General features: G+C 41.1%; 1 protein-coding gene across 1 annotated transcript in view; it reads left to right on the top strand.

Annotated features, from left to right (window-relative positions):
* LOC122804001 (protein mono-ADP-ribosyltransferase PARP9-like) overlaps nucleotides 1-24,013 on the top strand; it is a 1,237,155-nt gene that overhangs the window by 672,126 nt on the left and 541,016 nt on the right. The window lies entirely within an intron of this gene.

Raw genomic sequence — 24,013 nt, 5'->3', positions numbered from 1 at the left:
AGCTTGGTTAAAAATGTTAGGTTAAATGTGAATGTATTGACAAAGTTACTTTTATTATGGACATTGTATATAGTTAAGATTTGTTTATATTGTTTAACATTTTTCATGCATTTGTATTTATGAAAACTCAATAAAAATCATGTGCAAAAAAGAATCTTGCCTATAGAAGGTACTGCTGTACTGGAGGATATTATTCTTGACCTGAGACTTTTGGTTGGTTAGTTAAATAATTATGCATGGCTGTTCAGTCTTGTGATGCTATTAATGGCAATGTAGTGAAGGAAAGGAAAAGAAAAGCAGGATGCTTTATTACCTTTGAAACAACAGCTATTGAAGTATGTGGTAAAATGCTTGACTGTGTGATCATATGGTGTACATTAAGCCACAGCTATTTTTGTTGAAGTTAAGGCAAAAAAAAAAAATTTGAGACTGAGTAAAGTTTTGTAAGGGGACGCAGCTGCTGACTGTCTCTTTACTGGGTTTTCCAAAATACATATTTGGTACTCAGAAGGAGTATAGAATGATGTTAACCTTGGGTGACAGGAAGTTTGGGAAAACAAGAATTATATTTGTCCAGTTTGTTTCATAATATGAGACAAAAGAGGTGTTGTGACATTTGTGGCATCCAGAAAATAGGCATTTTATTGGCTATGATTTTTCAGCGACTACATTGCAGCAGACTTTGCAGTTTTCGGATGTAGCAAAAAAATTAAGGTGCAAGTTAACATTTCCTGCAGTTATAGAGGTGTCCTTTTTCTCAGATGCACTGGATATATTACAGTAAGTCTTATGGTTACAGAACCTGGAATTGGAAGACTCTGAACATGCAGACTCCTTGATAGTGGTGGATACAGTGGCATCTGTAGGGATGAAGATGAGTGGGGAGAATATGATGCCCTGTAGGAAGGAGTAAGACGAATTATGTACCCTGCATCTAGATTTCATTGGCAAGATACAGTGTATGACCATTCATGAGCATTTAATTGCAGATTATATGTTTAATGATAGATTTTAGAGGGCATTCTAGTAACATTTTGCAGGATTAGGACAGCGTTGCCGCCTCACAGCAAGAGGTTCTCCGGTTCGATTCTCAGCTGGGTGCCTTCTGTGCGGAGTCTGCATGTCCTCCCTGTGGTCGCATGGGTTTCCTCCGGGTGCTCCGGTTTCCTCCCACATCCCAAAGAGATGTAGTAGGTGGATTGGACACCCTAAATTGGCCCTAGGTGTGAGTGTGTGCATGTGTGTGCCTTCTGTGGAAGGTTGGGTGCCGGGCTGGCAACTCGACACTGTAAAACCCCACTGCCAATCATGAGCGGACAGATGATCCGCTGTGGCGACCCCTAACTGGGAAAAGCCGAAAGAAGAAGGACACTGTACTGTTTACATACAGACATATTAGAGCCAACTTTTAGTGAGTATGTTTAACGACATTAAAAATCTTTTTTAAGGCTGCCATTCGTTTCAGTGTCATGAATCCATCAAGAGTCTCTGATGTGAAAAATAATTTATGCATTGCATTTTCTGTGAGTAGAATTGGTTGAATTTTTCGAATAGGATAAGAGGATGAGGTAGGCCTCAACTTTGAGGATAGTTATGCGACTGTTTACTGTTAGGATGGAATTCTATGAATGCAGACTCTGTTTTAAAGATTAGTATGAAGAATAGGAAGTTCTGGAGGAAAAAGAAAAATGTCTGATTACATGGCTGAATCTATTTTCTATCGGCCAGTGAAAAAGTTTTTGAGCCTGTATGCACACCCATTCATAGATTGTAGATTTAATGGTATATGTTAAGACAGCAAAACAATAATCATGGGTTTGATTCCTGCAACCCCAGTTCACCTGTTGTACCTCTCTAAGCAAGTGACTCTATAACATACTGCTCTTGAGTTGTCCCTGAAAAGTGACTTTGCGTACAGTAGGCTCAACCACTTTTTTTGTTTGCATTTTGTAATGATTATACTACCAATGGAAAGTATACAGTTAACTGTTGTTTACATGACACTTTCCATGGACAGTGTAATTATGACAATGCAAAAAAAATGTTAACTGGGTAAGTCCACTGAGCACACAATCCCTTTTCAGGGATGACCAAGGGATCATGAGTTTGAATGCATTTAAATAGACAAAGTGGAAAAAACTACAAATTTAAGATGATAATGATCCCATAGCTGTTTATGTAGTTAATCACTCCCAAATGTTTGCTTGTTTTCCGTTTATGTTTTTTACTCTGTTAAAAATTTAAGTAGACAAAAGGGTTAGTTTAACGAACAAATATATGTGTTCTGCTCTGACTTCCCCAAGTGCTGGCACACGTACACTTGCAATAGTAAAACATTTTTTGTAGCTGTTGCTTTAGCATTCAGTGAGGATACACACAGTGTGTACATTTTTAAAAAAGATATGTTATGATTTTGTTTTACAAGCATATGTTATAACACTGCATTGTAATAGCTTCACTGATCTTTCTGTAGTCTGTACGTTACTTAATTCGCCACATCCAAGGTAAATACTGAAGCATGTCATCAAACAATTATGTAATCTTTCTTTAATAAACACAGACAATTTGAGGGTGAAAGCTGGATATATCAGTCTTTTACTTACATTTCCTTAACCACTATAGCTTTCACAAATGTTCATGGAATTCCATTATATGCCCATCTCCCTTTGCGCCACAACATAGTTTCTGTTCAAAGCTTCTTGTTATCTTGCTACTTTTAATTTTGTTCCCCTTAATCATGAAAGCTCTGCTCCCTAGCCGGCCTCCCAAAACCCCTCAGTCATCAGACAACCATGGCTGTTAAATTGTCTTGCAACAACTTCCTGCTGAAAACTCAACCTCCTCTGATCATACCTTTCAACCTCTTAGTGCAAGAAATCTGAACAAAGCCTAAAGTAGTGTGGAAAAAGGCCCAAAAATAGGGACAGATTTTAAATATTCCTCTTATAAACTTAGAAAGTTACTAGAATAACAGGATTTGTGTTAAGATATATTTTCTAAAGGATATGATGTCTGAATCTCAAATGTTTGTCATTATTTAGTGTCTTCATTCCACAGTGATTTACCATAAAACCACAAATTTTATGAGGAGCAGGCCAAAAATGCAAGACAAAAATCTGGACGTTGAGAGGTGTGCCTCTAATCAGTCCTCTCCTTTATGCATCTCCTACCCCTGCATAGTTGTTATCATCATATTACTTAAGCAAGTGTCCAAGTCCTATATAATTCCATTATTCATATTCAGGTATGTGTTTAACCTCAGTACTTTATTTCTTCAGTACCTAGGATGCCACCTTTTCACTTCACATGCTCTAATTCATACATTTCATATATCTAGACACTTGCATCAAGTTTATACTTAACCTTACTCAGACTGTACCATGCCCCTGCTTTGACCAAAACACTACCTCACCCTACCATCAGCCTAAACAATAGTATTCATTAGATATATCTGTTGGCCATCTTGTCTGGTCAGATAAAGCACACTCAGCATGACTAATACAACCCTGAACATCTTACATTTATATTCATAAAAGCCATTTGCACTCCTACATCGTATTTATACTGACACAATTAACCAATCACGTGCCAAGACATTGTGTTGTCCACCCATCAGGCAAAACAAAGTGGGGACCAGAAGGGTTCGTATTACCTTTATTATTTCAGACTTTTCATAATCCAAAATGCCCTGTTGTCCAGTCAAGATAAAGCATAGTTAGCACAACTGGTGTAACTGTAATGCCTATTTTTTGTTATACTGTTTGACCCTGCTACCTGTTGACCACCATCCCCCTCCCGACCAGTTGGCACATTCATTTCCCATCAGCTGTCCAAGGGTCAACCAGGAGATGCTGTATATAGTTCCTCACTGGATGCCTTGCAGAGCCCGAAAGGAGTTATGAAATGGGCTAGTAACACAAGTTATCCCTTAGATCCACAATGGACATTGCTAACAACCAGTCTCACCCCCTCACATCAAACGCATGAAGTCGTTTCCCCAGTCTCCACCAGAGAAATATCCCTGTAATTTCTCTGTATGGTCTCAGAGCACTTGCTGTCCTCCCCATCTCCTGGGAGAGGTGAGATGACCACACTGCTTCACTACTCTACCCCTCTGCCTGGCTTCTGTACTGCTGGGACACAACTCAAACCCAAGACATCTGCCATATATTTTTTATTTTTATGTCTTTATGTGTAATACAATATTGTTATTATTTTTTATATTGCTTCTGTGTAGTTCCAGTCAGTTATTTTTTCCCATTGATACTATTCCGAATTAAGGAAAGACCCATAAAACTTTCATATACATTCAGAACTTTAAATTTTCTGTATTAATTTATTACTTCTGTATCATTATTATTCCACCATATTCTACACTGTTTATCAAGTCATTAAAGTGTTGATGTTCTTCGTGTTTCACTGTTGCAGTCATTACATTTGGGTTATCTGCCTGCAGGTAGCCCTCAGCTGGCCCGGATATCAGAGTCTTGGATTCCTGCGTCGGATGTTTTCTCCTCTTCCATGACGTCAGGGGTATAAAACATGCAGCCAACACCATTACATCAGTCTTTCTTGCTATGCGGTGCTCAAAGCAGAAGCAGTTCGGAAGTACCAGTCGGCCGACTCCTGAAATTTTTGTTTTCGAGTTTCAGAACTGAAGTCTTTAAAAAAGCTAAGTACCCCATTGGGGATCCTTTTTCTTGCTCTTAAACTGATGTCAGTAAACGTTAGCAATTGTATTACCTATGCAAAGCAAATACCTCATAAAGATTTTAATTCATACTGCATTCCTTGCTTAACACTTGCGGTGGTGGTGCTGCAGTAGCGTTGTCGCCTCACAGTTAGACGTTGCCCATTCGATTCTCAGTTAGAGCGTCTACTGTGTGACGATGTGTGAATGGGCGTTCCTTCATTGAAGGTTGTGCGTTAGGCCCAGCAAGCCAGCATGTAAAACTCTACTGCCAGTCATTAGCGGACCGGAGTTCCGCTGTGGCGACCCCTAACCGGGAAAATCCGAAAGACACACACACACTGCATTCCTTGCTTAGGCCCAGACCACGATGTCCCATGCTGTCAGTTTTGTGCCTTATTCCACCCCCGAACTATTCGTTGTCTGGCTATTTTTGCAGCAAATTATTTTGGTACTCTGTTTAACTATCCAGAAATGGCTTCGGTAAGCCATCTGACTACCGATATTCCGAAAAAAACGTAAAGATAAAGACAGACCGCATAGGTCCAAAACTGCTGACGACGCTTCCATTAAGCTAGTCACCAGTTTGCCGGTACTCAGTGAGGCGCTTTCACAGCCCCTGATACCCGCTACTTCAGATTCGCAGGCCTCTGCTGAAACCCTTTTGGAGTCTGGTATGCCGTGAGATGCTTCTTTGGCTATGGAACCTGCAGATGTCTCTACCTTGGATGGGTCTGGAGCCACTGTGCAGGCACCGGCTTTTGAGGGTGTATTCAGGCCTACAGACTTGCATTTCCGACCGATGCCATCTTCTTTTTCAAGGCCTAAAACTCGACCCATGCCTAGAAAACTGGCATCCAAACCGCATGGTGTCAGGCCCATATGCATACAAAACAAATGATAAGAATGACTGAAGACCTTATTACTTTAATTAGGGAAAGTCAGCCTTCTGCCTCTAAGAGATCTAGAACTGGTTTTCCTTTTGATTCTTCCGATCAGGATTCTGAAATTTCTGTTTCTTCTGATTACCAGGTTTTGCCCTTGTCTACCTATGAGGATTCTGATGCAGAGGATTCCATTCCCTCATTCCCTCTGCTTCCCCTCCAGAAGATTTTTCTTTTGGTGAAACCTTGCACTCAGGGAGCATTTCCACCGGGAAAGCCAGGATTACTCTGACTCCAAAAAGATGCTTAGGGAATTCTTACTCCTCCCTCAACACAGGCCTTTAGCTATCCCTCCTGTTCTGGACATTGTATATGATGTCTTCTTGGAATCTAGCCTGGCGCCAGACTCTTTACCTCCAGCTCCCAGAATACCTAACGGGTATTACAGAGTACCTGACTCTCACAAGTTTCTCTTCAAAAATCCTACTGTGGATCCAGAGACTATTTCCCAAGGACCAAAAGGCATTAAGGCTACTACTGCTAAAACCCCCACCCCCTCTGATAGAGATTCCAGGGCCTTGGACAGATGGGGTAAGAAGGTATACACTTCTGATACTTTGGCCATTTGGGCCGTAAACTGCCAGTTTCATATGTTAAAATATCAACAGCATACTATGGGACTTCTTAAACAGAAAATTATGTTGATTCCTGACTGTGCTGAACATAAAGAATTACAAGATTTAATTTTTTCTGCTGAACAAGTTGGTAAACATACCTTTCAATGTGGTTTTGATTTTTTAGAGGCATCTTGCAGGGCTGCTGTCACTGGGTCTGTACTTAGAAGACATGCTTGGCTTAAGGAGCAAAACTTGCCAGATTATGTTAAAGCTAAATTACTGGATGCTCCCTTAAACCAAGACCGCCTGTTTGGCAACAAAGCAGAAGAAGTCCTTAAAAAGATGGAGGAAAAAGCTAAATCTGTGCAAACTGTTAAAGATTTCCTGCAAGTACAGCCTCCCAGATTTAGTAGGCATTGGTCTTCTAAGAATTGGTCCTTTCCAGTCTCTTCCAGGCCTTCTCAGCCCAAACCCAGGAACAGCAGGCCACCTAGGCTACAATCTCAAGGTACACACAGGCCTAAGCAGTGGGGGGCTCCCACTTCCAAAGCTGGAAGTAGTGAGACTCCCCCTATGGAAAAATGTCACAATGACTTAACCTTAACCCTTCTAAGCCCTGCCCAACTGCCTGCTCCCTTAGGGGGAAAGATCGCCCTGCATGCAGAAAACTGGGAAATCATTACCCAATGTAGTCTTTCAAGGATACAGATTCCACTTCCACACCTTACCAACCCCAAACGGTTTGCCAGACCTACCCCCAAATCAGTGGGCAGAGGTTCAACAGCAGGTTCTCGCTCTTCTAAGTATCAGGGTTATTCAACCTGTCCCAGCAGAAGAAAGGGGACAAGATTTTTACTCAAGACTTTTCTTGGTACCCAGAAAAGACAGCTCCTGGCATCTTATCCTGGACCTCTCTATTCTAAACACCTTTTTGGTAATCTCAAAATTCAAAATGCTAACACTTCAATAGCTGCTTCCTATGCTAGGCAAAGATGCCTGGTTGACAACCTTGGACTTAAAGGAAGCTTACCTGCACATTCCAATAAGGGAATCTTGCAGAAAATACGTATGCTTCAGAGCAGGCTCCATGCACTATCAGTTCTTTGCACTTCCCTTTGGCTTATCTACTGCACCCAGGGTATTCACAAAGTGTCTAGCTCCAGTCATTACATTTTGCAGGCAGAGAAATATTCAAATATACCCATACCTGGATGATTGTCTGATTCAGGCAGAAAGCCAGGACATTTGGAGGGTGGCTTAATGGTTAAGGTGTTTGCCTAACAAACACAAGGTGCAGGGTTTGAGTCTCACAAGGGATAATTGGCTAGGCTTAAAATGTCTCGCAAGGGCAGTTAGTTTAGTACTTATCTATGAACGTATAAAACAGCTGGCATTTGTAAAGAAACTTCTAAACTCGCTGGGGTACACCATAAACAAAAAGAAATCTCATCTAGTACCCTGCCAACAAATTGTATTCCTGGGAGCAAGCTTAAACACAACTTCCCAGATGGCTTACCTCACTCCAGAGAAGCAAGTTTATTTGACAGCCTACTTCAAACTACTGGCCACAAAGACCCAGCTATCTGCAAGGAAAATCCTGCAAGCCCTGGGGTTCATGGCCTCTTGCAGTCTACTAATTCCATATGCAAGACTGCATATGAGGAAACTACAGTGGTATCTAAAGAGCCTATGGTGCCAACATTCTCAGGACCTGGAATCAATGATTCCTATCATTCCTTGTATAAAGACAGAGTTCCTTTGGTGGGCAGAGGCCTGCCACCTCAACAAGGGGCTCCCTTTCAATCTACCCCCTGCCGCCCAAACCCTGACTTACAAACGTATCAAACTATGCACGGAGGGCTCACTTGGCAGGGCAGTGCATTCAGGGCAAATGGAACCCGAGTCAGATGCACCTCCATGTCAACCAAAAAGAAATGTTAGCTGTACAGAATTCCCTGACAGCCATCAAAGATCACATTCTTCCAGGACAATTATTGGTAAAGACAGACAACACCACAGTTATGTGGTACATAAACAAGCAGGGGGGAACCCACTCATACCCTCTTTGCAGACTAGCCATGGCTCTGTGGAACACAGCCTTGAGCTACCAAGTGCAGCTCAGTTCCTGCCAGGCAAACTAAATTCACTGGCAGACAACCTAAGCAGAAATCTCATGGACCTACACGAATGGAAACTGGAACCAAAAATAATCAACCTCTTGGGCAACAAATGGGAGATAGACCTGTTTGTCTCCCCTCAGAACTACCAATTGGACAAATTCTGCTCAAGGACTCCCCACAGTCAAGCTTGGAAAGTGGATGCCCTGTCCTTTACCCGTGAAAGCCTCTCAGTTTATGCCTTTCCCCCTCTGCCTTTCCTCTCGAGGGTTCTGCTAAAGATCAAGCAGGAAAAACCAGGGACAATACTGATTGCACCAGACTGGCCTCGCCAGCACTTGTACCCCCTCTTTCACAGTATGATACTGCTGGATCCATGGCACCTACCTCAGACACCATCCCTGCCAGCAGGCGGGTCAGATCCTGCACCCTCAGCTTCAAACCCTGAACCTTGCAGCCTGGCTAATTCCTTGATCTCTGCAATAGCATCTCTCAGTAAGCAGGAGCTAGATGTCATTCTGGAAGCAAGGAGACCTAGTACTAGAAAATCCTATGCTGAAAAGTGGAAAAGATACTGTTCCTGGAGCCAGACTCAGGGGATGGGCACTATGGTGCCCAGCTTACCTCATATCCTTCAGTACTTAACAGAAATGTTCCACAGGGGCCTATCCTTCTCATCAATTAAAATTCATGCCTCTGCCATCTCAGCACATTATAATACTGAACCACCTCTCTTCTCTCACCCCCTGTTAAAGCAATTCCTCTGAGGGGCAAAAAATGTAAGACCCCCCCCAGGTGAGCCCCCACTCCAGCCTGGGACCTTAACTTTGTATTGGAAAAGCTCACTCTCCCTCCATTTGAACCAACTGCTACTGCAGAGTTGAAATTCCTTTCTTGGAAAACAACCTTCCTTCTAGCCATCACTTCAGCAAGAAGAGTGTCTGAATTACAGGCCCTCATGGCAGTGGGATCCCTACATTAACTTCCATGCAGACAGGGTTTTCCCTCAGGACCAATCCTTCCTTTATGCCCAAGGTGGTGTCTAGTGTAGCCCTTAATCAGTCCATTCATTTGTCCACTTTTTTCCCGAATCCACAAAACAAAGGAGAGAGAATACTGCACTCTTTGGACGTGCACACACAACTTAGATTTTATTTGGACAGGACTAAGCCTCTCAGAAAATCTGAACAGCTGCTAGTTGGCTTTGCTGCAGGGGCAGAGGGGAAAACTATTTCAAAGCAAACCATTTCTAAATGGATAGCCCTATGCATTCATTTCTGCTATAATTAAGGCTGCATCTACCTCTACAACCTTTCTCAGAGGAGTCCCTACCAGGGACATCCTAGAAGCTGCTACCTGGAGCTCTGTACATACCTTCACCAAGCATTACCACATGCCTATTTTTTCTAAATCCAGACTGGTTTTGCCACTGCAGTTTTACAGGGCTTAATAGCTGGCCCTAATGCTCTTTAACTTCCTCATCCCTTCCTTAGCTTTGGGAATCAACCCAGATGTAATGACTGCAACAGTGAAACATGAAGAACATAGTACAGTTGTGTAGACTTACCATAAATGTAGATGTTCAAGTGTATTCACTGTTGCAGTCCTGGTTACCCTTCTTTCCAGCCCCCTGACTTCTCTTGGCTCTACCTTTTCTTTCTTGTTTGGAGTATTTGAGCTTTCTGGTGTATTTGCATTTTGTGGGAGGTGTAACATAACATATAATTGCTTCCCATTATGGGGGCACCTGACATCTGGGGCAAGAAAAACTGATGTAATGGCGTCGGCTGCATGTTTTATACCCCTGATGACCTGACGTCATGGAAGAGGAGACAGCATCCGACGCAGGAATCCAAGACTCTGGTATTCAGGCCAGCTGAGGGCTATCTGCGGGTAGATAACCCAAATGTAATGACTGCAACAGTGAATACACTCAAACATCTACATTTATGGTAAGTGTACACAACTGTACTTTCTGTCATTTAGTATATTACACCATTTCAGTCACATGCATTTTAGGAGTTTCTTATGGTTAGTACTTCGAAGCATTTTATCATTTTTATTTTAACCAGGCTTGATAACAATCATTCCTTAGGCCCAATAGCTTCAAACATTAGCTAGCTAACAGAAACAAATGAGGTAAACTTCTGAGCTTTGTTTTGAGAGACTTAGCACAACTAATACTTTACTCAGTTCAAAATATTGCTTAATCATAAGGTTACTGAAATTCAGACTTAGTATTATTTTTTTCCAGGTTCTTTTTGCACCTATGCCTGCCAGGTGTCAAGCCTTCTTTTAACTGGACTAGGTTCCTTTCTTCCTGCCCCTCATAGTAGGGGGGCCCCAGTACCATGGGGGTAAAAGCCATTCAGAGGGGTCATCATGCTGGCAGACATGAGGTTTGCATGTGCCCTTTGCCAACATCCCAACTATGAGAGCTTTTATGATGGCCTTAACCCCACCCTTGGGAGAGAAGGAATGAACAATGTACATCACTGCCTTCCCTCTGCAAGTAATTTCATGCACCTGCAGTGAAGACTACCACCTGTTGGTGGCTTGGAGAGCTGAGGATTCATTCCCTAAGCCATATGTTTGCATAGCTGCCCCTCCTGCAAGGGTATTTGGCAAAATGTGACCAGCTTGGCAACACATTCCTCCTTCCCATGATGGGTATGCCCATCTTTCCTTGCTAATTCAACCCAAGCCACTAATCAAACTCATGTTATCTAGGTCATAGTTATGGTTTTATCCTTGTATGCCAATGGAGCTGGCTTATGTTAATTATGCTCATATTGATTAAGTCTTCACTAGGATCTGTGACAGTTAAATGATGTTATCACTATAATCTGTGACAATTAAACAATGTTATCACTTGTCATAATTGAACTTCCATGGTTACAAAAAAATGCTCCCATTTACTTAATGCTTCACCATATTCAGTTTCAAGCCAAGTACAAGTCATTTGACACCATGTTCAGATTCAAACCTAATATTAATTTTCTTTTCTTTTGGTTTTCATTACATCATGCTGTGTGATAGTGAACAGTTACAGTAAATTTCATAGGTACGAATAGTTATAAAATGTTTAATCACTTGGTTAATATTTGACCATATTCCAGTAAGTACATAGTATAGCATTTTCTTATCATTTTTATTCTGTCATATTAGAATACCACAGAATACTGTGTTAAAGGAAAAGTTCACCCTATCCTGCAATTTCACCCTTAGGACTTTTTCGCCCTACACTCTGGTTCCATTATTGTTTAGGTATCACAAGGCTGCCAGTTCTTTATAAAAGTTTCATTTACTTGCCTTGGAATCAAAGGAAGAGGAGGCCCACTCACTTTTTTAAGTTTAACTTCTGACATGCTGTGGCAGAATTTTCCATATCATAGACACAGAGAAATAATAGCTTTTCATATCAGGTACTGCCCACCGTCTTACACAGGCAATTAGTCTTGCTGATGTCAACAGCTCAGTAGCTGATGTAAAAAGAAGGGTGGAGTGTTGTAAAACTGCTTTCCATTAACTTTATTGCAGAGAGGAAAAGAAACTACATTTAACTGGTAGGGTCACTGTCTGTCTCTTTTTCTACAGCTTAGTCCTGATTTTGGCAGTTCTGTCCAACAGGGGGATGCCTTGATGTTTTGCAAGACAGAATATTTTATTTTTCTGTAAATGTCACAGAAAGATGTGATACTACATTTAAGTAATTTTAATGTAATTTAAAATAGAAGAAACAGCCATCAGGGTGTTCATAGGTTCATAGGTTCATACTAGGCTATCTGCCCGAGGGCATTTACAAGCCTAGCCCATCGTTTTGTGGCTTACGCCACCCCTTTAGTATGGGGAACTATACCCATTATTTTGCTGTGCCTCTGTCGAGCAGTGACACTGAGGTAATCCCTGGGGTATATCTGCGATCTCCCATCCATTGGTCAAGATTTCTCTTGAACAAGGCCAGCGAGGTGCTCTGCCTCACATGTACCGGGATTTTGTTCCACAGCATAGGAGTCTTTGGGTGATGAATCTATCCTCCAGCACGCCCTATTAATAGCCGTGTCAAGGTTTAAGTCTCCGCCCTTGTGGCTCTGATGGATCTAGATTTTTCAGGTGAAGCATATTCATCAAATCTGGGTTTGACATGGCCTTGTATGTTAGGCAACGGTCACCTCTGAGCAGCGGTGGCGACTGAATAGAGCTGGAGTTCTTTCAGTCGGGCAGCATAGGACAGATTTTGAGACCCTTTATCCTTTTGGTGAGGAACTTTGTGGCCTCTCCAGCTGCTGCAAGTGTCGGGTCAGATACATTCGAATGGGGCATTGTACTCAATCATTGGTCTGATGAGTGATGAGTAAAGGGAGACTATGACCTCCCTTGATCTAGATGAGAATCCCTTCATGATAAGGTGGGCAATGTAGAAGGTCTTCCTAACTACTTTAGCTACATGGGTGTCGAATGACAGACTACTATCAACCTGGGTCCCCAGGTCCCTGATAACTTCTTCTGTGCTCAGTGGATTGCCACCTATTTGGTAGCTAGGGGTAACCTTGTTTTTCGAAGGGTATGACTATGCATTTTTGGCATTTAACTTTAGGCCGTGGCTCTGGCACCAGTTATCCGTTTCTGTGAGACCCTTCTGAAGGATATCTGTGTCAGATGTGTTTTCTACTATGGCCCAGTTTGCAGTCATCTACAAACTTTGTCAGCCATAACCCTACTGTGTTTGCTTGTACTGAAAAGTAGATGCCAAACAAGAGTGGGCCCAGGACTGAGCCCTGTGGGACACCACTTGTGACAGGCTTTGAGTCTGACATGGCGCCAGCAACTCTGACCCTGTGGGTTCTGTCACTCAGCCAGTTTGCAACCCATCTTGTGATGTATGGGTTGACATTTAAACTGATGAGTTTTCAATGATACCCGAGTGGGGTATTGTATCGAAGGCCTTAGCCAGATCGAGGTAGGCTGTATGGACTGCCTTTCCCTCATCAATGGCTTTGGTGACTGTTTCAAAAAGTCAACCAAGTTTAAAAGGCATGATCTGCCTTTGACAAAGCCAAACTGGGTTGGATCCAAAGTCTGCAAATTCCTATGTCTTTATTTATGAGGTCCATTATGATCCTCTCCATGGCTTTGCAGATAAGGCTTGTCAAGCTAATGGGCGGTAATTTCCAGGGTCGGTGGAGGCACCGCCTTTGTGAAGTGGTACCACAGTTGCAGTGCCACTCCTGGAGTGCGTATCCAGAGGTAAGACTTTGATTAAACAGCTGTCCTAGCTGTGGGTTTAATTCTCATTGAGTTCATGGAGCACACAGCCGGGGACACCATCAGGTCCCATGGATGCCGTGTTTTTGCTTTGGAGAGAGCAGTTCTCACTTGGGCTGGAGATGTTTGGGGGCTGCAATCGCTTGGTATAGATATCTCTCCTTTTGGGGAGGGAGAAGTTTGCACTGAACCTGTCAGCCAGTATGTTGGCAATGTCTGTAGGATCAGTAATCTTCACATCATTTTGAACTAGCTCTGAGCATATCTGGGAGTTTCCTCCCAGGTTTCTAACATAGCTAAAGAAGGCCTTATGATTGTCTTTTGAGTCTTTAGCTATTTTTCTCTCGAAATTTGCTTTGGATGATTTTATGAGAGCTATTAGTTTTTTACTTATAGTGATCAAGGGTGTCTTACCTTTTAAGGATTTTGCTCTATCTTGTAGTAGCTTCCTCCTTTTGTTGTAGAGTTTGTTTATGGCTGGGGTCCACCAGACTGGACGCTTGCCTTTGGTACAAAGAGTCTTTGTTTTGCTTGGGATTGCCTTATCCATGCAGTCCTGCAGGTGCTGGTAGAAGGCATTTGTAAGTGATTCAGCGGCTTGAGTACTGTTTTCCGCTGGCTCGGGGCCTTAAAGGAGACCATACTAGTCTTTAGAAGTGTGAAGTCGGCTTTTGAGAAGTTCTTTACTGTGGTCTTTTTTATTTCAGGTGGGGGTGGGATGAGGACCTCCAGCGAGATTAGTTTGTGGTCTGATCTCACCAGTGAGGGGTACACCTCCGGTGTTGAACATTGTGCTCCCATGTTCGTGATGATGAGATCAAGTATGTTATCTCCTCTTGTGGGGATGGTGACTAGTTGTTCCATGGCATTTGAGTTTATGAATTCCAGGAACTTTTGGGCTAGGGTGTTTGGGCTTGAGTAGTGTTCCCAGTCTATATTAGGGTAATTGAAGTCACCTAGTATGATGGTGTTTGGTGATACATTTATCCCCTCTAGTGTTTTCAGGAAGGCCATGTGAGGTTCCTGAGTTTGTGAGGGTGGCCTGTAACATGCTACAATTTGCAGAGCAGTCTTGCCTATGGTTAATTGCACCTGGATGGTCTCCGATGCATCGTGCGTTGCCACCAGTCTTGAGGTGTCGGTGTCCTTGATGAATATGGATACCCCCCCTCCTTTCTTGGTATTGTCCGGATTTTGGGGCGGAACGCATGATATGAGGTAAAACCTGATAGCGCTGGGGTGCTCTCAGGAGCCTTGAACCAGGTTTCTGTCACAGCACAGACATCGATGTTCTCCATACTGAGAAGGGCCTCGAGTGCGTGCATTTTGAGATTTAGACTTCTGGCATTGAGCAGCATTACCCTTAGTTTTTTTCCTTTTTTGTGTTCTAGGGTGGTAGGTTTAGAATTTGAGCCTTGCCTAAAAAAGGCACTATGGGGCTGGCAAGAGCCTTTGCCAATATCCGAATCCCAGGGTGACAGGTGCAAGCTGTCCCTTATGGCAGCGTGGCTTGTCCAGCATGTCATCCCAGGCAGACAGACACTGGATCCCCTTTGAATGACACCAGTGTTTAAGCCAATTGTTAAAGCTGATCATCTTATCTCTGTATTGTGGCATCATTCTTGGTGAAGGTAGGATACTGCTCAAGGTCAGGGTCATACCTGCCTGGGCTACATAATCAGAGAGCTCCTCAATGTCTCTTTTCATGTAGTCCAAGGAGGTACGTCTCAGGTCGTTTACACCAGCGTGGACAATGACTGAGTCATATTTGTACCTGCTGTTGAGAGACCTGAGTGCTTGCGTTATGTGGCGGATTCTAGCGCCCGACAGGCAGCTTACTGTGACCTTCTCCTTACTCAGTCTGGTGAGCGGGGACGCCAGTGTGTCTGACTATGGAGTCACCAATGACTAGTGTGTCTGGCATTGTGTTTGGCCTTAAGGGCTGTGACTGTTTGACACTCTGACTGTGAGGTCTATGTGTTGCAGGTTTTGTGTTCTGTGGTGGTGGTTGTTTGGGTGTCTGCTTTGGTGGCCTCTGCTGTTTTGGTAGATTTTTGATCAGAGCCTCCGAGTATGTCTTTGTGTGTTTATGTGTATGATTTGAGGTTGTAATGGTACTATGTGAGACTGGGTCTATAGTGTGTGTGGTAACCTTCTCCTCCTGACTGGTCTTGCCAGTCCTATGTTGAGAGAGCTCAGCCTCCAGTTTGGCCGTATAGTTGCATCTCTCGCATGTATTTGTGTTTTGTGGGAGGAGGAGAGGGTTGTCTGTGTACATGAGGCAATTGTAACATTGCCTCAATATTCCCAGGTTCACCAGCTGAGCAGGAGAGGACACTAGCAACTGATCCTCGACATGCTAGAAGGAATAGACAAAAAACTTTAAAAAGATGCCGGGGGACGTGGGTGACGGAGAAATGGGGGTTGCGTTTTGGGGTACTATCTATGACAAGAGTGCCGTATCAAGGTAATGAGTACTGTAGGAGCAAGTGCTACGTTTAACAGATAGAGAATAGTCTACTTGGAGTCAAGTAGAGATGATCTTTTTAATTATAGGATACGCTGATTAGATCAGTAGTATAGTTCGAGGAAGGTAGTTTTAAGGGAAAATTTGAAGAGTGGACTTTAGGTAGCCCGAATAGTTTAAACCTGCTTACCCGGCGCTGCCCTAGTGTGCAACGGTAGCAACTCCTTCATCCCGGGCTAAATCGCTAATGCGCTTTATAGCAGGGGCTGGAAAAGACAGGAAATGACCCAAAATGGCCAATAAACTACAAGTTACTGCCTTAAACCACTCCTCTGAGGACAAATGAAGGAGTTATGGAAATGACCCCCCCATATAGTCCTTGTTTTCACAATAAGGTGAAAATACTTATTAGCAATAACTGATGCCATGGGTGTGGTATATTGAAGATTTACTCATGGGTGGTGTGGTTTAATCACAAGGGCAATGCGTGAGTGATTAAACAAAGCCAACTGTGAGTAAATCTTCAATATACCACACCACAGAGTCAGTTATTGCTATTATACAGTGACATTATTTAAGAAAAAAATTACTTACTTTTCTTAAGTAATGTCTTTGTATAATGGTGGTTTGGTGTTTTTCTGCATTGTTTCCTAACTGTGATCCTTGATGATATACTGCACATGCACATAGTATTTGTGTTCCTAAGCGTACACAGTACATCACTGGTTTAGCAAGCAAGCAATGGAGAAAGGACGATTTACATTGCTATTTTTTTTTGAAAGAAAAAAAGTGTAACCTTCCAACAGTTTAGAGGCATGAGAGAGGAAAATACAAGAAAAGTCAGGTATGTTTTAGTTTGCAGAATGCACCTGATTTTTCTTGTATTTTCTGTGGTCTCGTACGTACCTCTCAGTCTTTTATTTAAAAATATGTGAATATGTGTGCATTGTCTGAAGGAAAAAAAGTCTGAAACTGAAATGCCTGTCATTATTTACTGGCTTTGTTCCTCAGTGACATGTCGGAAAAAACAAATCTTATGAGGAACGAAGCCACTAAATAATGACATTCATTGTAGTTTGAGTTTCATTCATTCAAACTAATGTGTGTCTACCACATAATAATTAAAAAAATGTCTGCCCACTTAATGATACTTTAGTGACCAGACTTTTATTGGCATATTCCCAGTTTACAACGGGCAGACTGTTTGGGCTGGCCAATCAGCATGCTCCTTTTGGAATGTTAATGGTCAGTCATTGTATAATTTTCATTTGATTATGGCTTGCTTTGTCTAGTACATGCCTAAGTTTCAGTAAGAACGTCCCATTTTGGGCATTTAAAAAGCTGCCAGTGCTAATAGTTGACCACTTTTTTTGTACAGTGGTCCACTTGTAAGTAATATTTTCTGCAAGTGCAACAGTTTATTATAAACAGTACTGTTAATCCTACACACAGAAGTAATGATGTGTCATACTTAAGGGTTATGGTTTTGATGAAGTGTTATGATGCTGCAGTACAACAATTCAAGGGGTAGCAATGCAGCAGGCATGGGAAATATAATGTATGAACGCACGTGTGCTTCCTTTAAAAATCTCGTAACATTAATTCAGGAATAGATAGTTGTACAGCTTTTTTTCAGTTTGTATTTGTAAAATACAGCATCCTAGCTATCGGAGCATTTATGATGAGCTATGACCAAAACCAGCAATTACATTAATGCATCTTTCCAACATTCAGGATAACAACAGATAAGCACTCATCTTCCTAGTCTGCAGACACTGGTGAGTAATAGCTCTTGGACTGGAGTGGTAGGTTTGACACCTCTGGAAGAGAGTGGGGTGGTTCTATCAGTGTTCATAGAACTAAAAAATGACAATTCTTAGAAATGCTTGCATAACTTAAAGTAAACCCTGGCATAAATGTATACAAGGGACATACAGGAAATAAATGCAAGCACTAATGCTACTGGTGGTATATAAGATGCCTGTGACTCGCACTGTTGCTGTGGTATATCAGTGGAATAGGAAGACAGTATCACTTCCTTATGTCTAACATAAATGGGACTTTAAATGGATTCTGAGAACGAGGCTACAAAGCACTAAATCAAAATCATGTTAATTTGGCAAACTCTATGTCGGCTGCTTTATGGAAAAACAAAAACATTTTATAAGAAGCACCCAGAATGATTTTGATGCATTAAAATAGATCAATAGTAAAATAGGTTTTCTTTGGACAGAGTTTTACCTGTGTTCTGCATTTGATTGCATATTTAAACTAGGAAAGAGACCACAGCTGTGTCTGTTGTGAGTCCCACAGAAATTAGAACAGGTCAATTTAGGTTAATTACCTGTACACTGAGGATCGAGCTAGTAAGTAAACCATCTAAGGGGTAAAATAAAACATTTCACAGCTTTACTGAAAAGCTCATTCAGATTCTGCCACAGCTTGCTGTGAATGAAAGGTTAGTTGGTTTTTGCTTTCTTGTATTTTGTATTGCTTCATTGCCTTCTTCTGTTTTGTACATTGTGATTTTTCTTTACACTGTGTTTTACTTGTATTCTGCTTTTAATTGCATATTTAAACTAGGAAAGAGAGCATGACTGTGTCTCTTGTGAGTCGCATAGAAATTAAGTTTTCTTCTATCCTCCCACCCTTGTACTGTTGTGTTTTTAAATTCAACTATCTTTCTAGTTGCCTGCCCCTTATGTTAATTTGACCACATATCTCCTTCCCTCTCCTCTTTCATTAGCTATTGCAAATAAGCACAAACTTATCATATTGTGAGATCACTCCCTTTCAGCTATTTAAATTTATTGGCCATCCCACTGTATTCATTTGAGCCAGAATACAAAGTGCCCATGTCATTCCTATCTGTCTTTCTCTTTTAAAATTAATGGCTTAACTTACCCCCTCTTTCATATCTAACTGCTTATTGCTCACTGCAGCTCATAGGATATTAACCAATTTTTCCATCTTACCTTTAAAATTTGCAACCACTACTCCAAGACCACCCATTATTGTAGAGTCCACACTCTGCCTTTCATTGTTCATCTTGGGATTAGTGCTTCTCTTTTTCTGCTGGTGAGAGAAGGAACATAGAGACATTATTTGCTGGAGACTGCTGATCACTGGAAAGTCTAATAACTGCTTCATTGGTGCCAGCTTGAAATTAGTGCTTATATTTTGATCCTGGTGAGAGAATGAGCAGAGTGCATTTATTCATGACTGTTTGGGTAGTGAGTGTCTGTGTTTGACCTTCTTGATTGGTCTGGTTGCTATTCAAGGAATCTACCAAGAAAAGGCTACAACAAGCCTACAGACCCTTGCATCATCTGGGACAAGACATTTGATCACCAAAGGGCCTGCGGCCTGCTTTTCACCTTGGGATTGCTGCTACTGTTTTGCTTCTGGTGTATTCCAGCAGCATGAAGCTGTGGTGGAACCAGAACTGGTGGTATCCAGGAAGTAACCTTTCAGGTGAGTTCTCCTCTTTTCATCAGTCTTGACAAGCTAATTCTTTATTTTCAGCAAGTACTGGTTGATTTGCTGTTGTCTAATGCAACTTCAGAATGGTTTACCTTCATAAACTCGGATCACAGTGGTTCGAGTGCTCATATGAGCGACTCGAAACCACAAAATCGAAAAGCAGATTCACTGTTTTTCGAACATTAATGTAGAACAAAAAAACATGAAGTATAAAGGGGGGGGCAAGCCCCTCCGCACCCCCCTTTCTTTATTATTCTAACCCCAAGATTGCACTACAGTGTGGAAAGGAACCATTTCCCGATCCCCACTATAGTGCAATCCGCCTCAGAATGTCGAATGTGCAATGAGCGAATCTCACTGTGCATTCGCCCATTGCACATTCGAACCTTTTTCCGTTTGGCGTTTGCAAACTTTACAGACTGCCTTTCGGAAAATTGCTGTTCGCCCTTGTGCAATACGCAAATGTAAAGGTAAACCCTTTAGAATATCTGCCTAAATACTTCATCCATAAATCATCAGGGTCTACTTATTAGTTTCCTGTCAAGTATCTGGCATTGCCCTGTATAGCTGCAAATACCTTGAGTTGACATTTTTTCTGAAAAAGCACCCTTGAAAGTTCACCAATATCTGGTTGCACACAGGACAACTAGTTTATAATAACAAGCACTTCACCCAGATTTGCAAACCAGATACTCATGACATTACGTTATATTCTCGCTACAACAGTATAATCAGTAAAAAAGGGACAGTTGCCATGGATACAAACTTTTTCACTATGTCCATTACCAGCTTTGTGGATATGGTCATCCTGAGGCAATGCAAAAATTGCCTCATGGCTACTGACAACCATTTAATTATCAAACAAAGTGATATGGCATGTGAGAGATGTATTTACACACGGTCTCTGGAGGCAAAGCTCTCACATAAAAACACTCTTAATGTCAGTCAGCCATCACACAAAGTAACACAGGCTGAAATCCACTGATCCAAACACGAAAATTTATTTAAAACATGAAACGAAGTAAGCGCTTTTGTCTGGTATATATAACCAGACTTCTTCAGACAACTAAAAACTGCATGCAAAGCAATTTATTTACATCAGAGTCACAATTGGTCACACCCCACTTAAACTTAATGAGCTCAAAGAAAAGAAAACATTTTTGTGCTAAGCAAAATGCATGATGCAGCTAAAAAAGCATGTCATTTAAATCACTTTGTAGAATAGAAAAATACATATGTATCTGTTCTTAAAATCAGAAAATTTGTCATACAATATATAGCCTAAAACCTACATGGTATGAAACATTTTTAAAAATGCATACATATATAAATAATTATGCTAACATTATTATGCAAAGAATTATTGAAACATATAGTTCTGAAAAAGCATTTGACCTAGTCTATATCAGATAAAATCAGGGGCATCCTCACTAACTAGAACTAGAAATATTACCTATCAAATACTTTTAATTTGAACTTGCTTGATATGGAAACTGTGTCATTTAAACCTGGGGGGGGGGGGGGGGTATGCATGAAGAAAAACCTGCCACCACATTTCTTTATCTTCAAGGAACATCTTCCATGGGCCCCTCTATCTCCACATTTTACTTGTTGTAATATTACAAATTTAAATGTATGATCGGGGAAATGTTTTGTGTGCCTGTATAGTGCATTTTTCTCATCGTTTTGCCACATTTCATATCTATCCTCATATATCCTTTGAGCTAGTTTACGTTGAGTTTTGGTACACATAGCGGCATACATGACTGCTTGAGTATAACAGCTATATTTACCTTTAATCTTAATCCTTTTATCAAGTATAGTAATACCAGTAGTTGGCAGAATAAAATTACACTGGTGGCACATACCACATGGATACATCTTTCCTTCTATTCCCCCATCTGTAGTTTGTTCCAGGAGGCCCTTGATATTCCTGCTCTTTCTAAAAATAAAGTTAGGTTTCCTACCACAAAAACTGGGTTCACTCAGTAATATAGGCCAATTCTTATTAAGAATGTCCTGTACAATATGACTCGCACTGAAAAAAGTGGATACAAATGGACATGAAGGGCTAAAATTCTGCTGGGTATCAATTACCTGAGAATTATCTAACTCAGTGTCCCCGCTATCATGCTCATAGATGTCTCCAGATAAGCGGGTACCTTCCCCAGAGGTAGGAGGGGCAGGGAATATTCCCTGCACACCCTAAAATGGGGATATAAAAAACACTGTGTCATTTTCTTATAACCTCTTGTTTGATATTGTATGCAAGACTGTCAGGATATCCTCTATCTAAAAACATCTATCCCATAGTGTCACATTCTTGCAGAAAATCTTCAAACTTAGAAACCATGCGGGCCACTCTTACTAGATGGCCCTTAACTATACCACATTTAACGTGCATTGGATGGTTGCTGGAATAATGTAGGATACTGTTAGAATAGGTGATTTTTCTAAGTATAGTAGATTTTAATCCCCTATCCTGTAATTTATTAATCTTAACATCCAAATAAGAAATTTCCTTTTCATCCCAGGTATGTGTGAACTTCAAAAATTCTGTGCTGTGATTAATATAATCAATAAAGGGGCCAATATCCTCCTTAGGTCCCTTCCATGCTATAAATAAATCATCCAGATATCGTAAATATAAGGAACAATGCGAAAAGTAGGAGGAAGGGAATAAAAAACACCTTTCCCACCATAACATTACAATGTTCGCAAATAAAGGAACACACCCTGACCCCATGGCAATCCCTAGCAGTTGTTTAAAATAGTGCCCTTCATAATAAATATAATCGTTCTTCAACACAATGTCCATAAGTTGTACATACAAGTTAATCTTGTCTTGCTCCAACCCCAATTCTTCAAATAAGAATTCCGAAAACCATTCCAATCCAATATTTTGCGGGATACAACTAAACAATTCCTTGACATCAATAGTTTTAAATGAAACACTTTCCCCCGTAGTTGCAATTACGTTACATTTTTAAAAAAAATGCCAGTAATCGCGACATATGTGAGGGATACTAAGCACCTTGTCTTTTAGATGCCTATCCAGATATTTAGCTATGTAACTGGTTTTAGACCACCCCGAATCCACAATAGGGCGTAATGGTGGATTTACTAAATCCTTGTGGATTTTAGGTACCCCAAAAATAACTGGGGTTTTTAGGGAGTCGGTTGTCTTCTAGTTATACTCATCTATGTTAATCTGATCTTGTGTTAGCATGTCTAACAGATCACAATCTATTTTCCAATAAGCAATGTTGACTTCATTAAGGGAGGCTTCGCAGTAAGTATCAGTATACAAGAGTTTAAACATGCTTTGCACATAGACATCTTTATGCATAACAACCAACCCCCCACCTTTATCAGGTTGCATAACTCTGAGATCCCTCCTAGCCCTGAATTCCATTAGCAGATTGGATTCAGCCTCCGTAAGGTTACAAGCTTGGTCATATGCACCTAGATAATGACAGAAATCCATCTCACAAACCCTTTTGAAAGACTTCAGAATATTATGTGGGTCTGGGTTATAAGTACTAGGTACTCTAATTCCTGTACTTACTCCATTAAATGGATTGGTGTCATTCCTGTGTAAAACTTTCAAATTTAAATTGCGTGTATACAACTTTAAATCATAAATAAGTTCAGCTAAATTACTAATGTAATTAGTAATGACATTACTTTATATTCTCATAACAACACTATAATCAGTAATAAAAGGTCAACTGCCATGGATACAAACTTTTCCACTATTTCCATTACCAGCTTGGTAGATATGGGCATCCTGAGGCAATGCAAAAATTGCCTCATGGCTGCTGACAACCAGTTAATTATCAAAGTGATATGGCATGTGAGAGATGTATTTACACACTGTATCTGGAGGCAAAGCTCTCACATAAAAACACTCTTAATGTCAGTCACAAAAAAAAAAAAAAAAACAGAAACAAAAAAATTCACTGAGCTCACCACCAAAGGCAGTACACATGGAAACCAAGTAAATGTAGAAAGCAAACCTGCTGCTGCAACCCAAGCTGAAGTAAAATGGTTGAAATTGTTAAAATCAGTTCCTTTATTAACAAAAATAAAACGTAATCCTGCTGCTGCTGTCTGGATAAGCGCTTTCGGTTATTGAACCTTTATCAAATCCTAAAGAAAAAAAACAGCTTCCTTTCATTTAAAAAGAGCTTCCTGCAGCTCATTCATTCAATCGACCAATAAAGTTTTAGTGTTTGGACACACCTCTCATTCAGAATGCATGTTCTATTTACTTAGTGTTAGCTAAGAGCTTGGAGCTTTTAAAGTGAAATAACACAGAATTAATGCATCTGCATTATTTCTTTAGAGCCCTTCCTTTCAAGATGGGTTTGAGTGGTACAATTTCATTTAATCCAGGTTTCTGCTCCGCTCTAAGGTTCATAATCCATTTTGTTTCCTCAGTTTCAGTATAGTTGGCCAGATCCCCTCCTTGTATTGTTTCTACTAGT

Source organism: Protopterus annectens, chromosome 6.part0, assembly GCF_019279795.1.
Source record: "Protopterus annectens isolate FY-2018-M chromosome 6.part0, PAN1.0, whole genome shotgun sequence".
NCBI lineage: Eukaryota > Metazoa > Chordata > Ceratodontiformes > Protopteridae > Protopterus > Protopterus annectens.
Note: the sequence above shows the minus strand (reverse complement) of the source record. Positions and strands in the feature narration are given on the sequence as shown.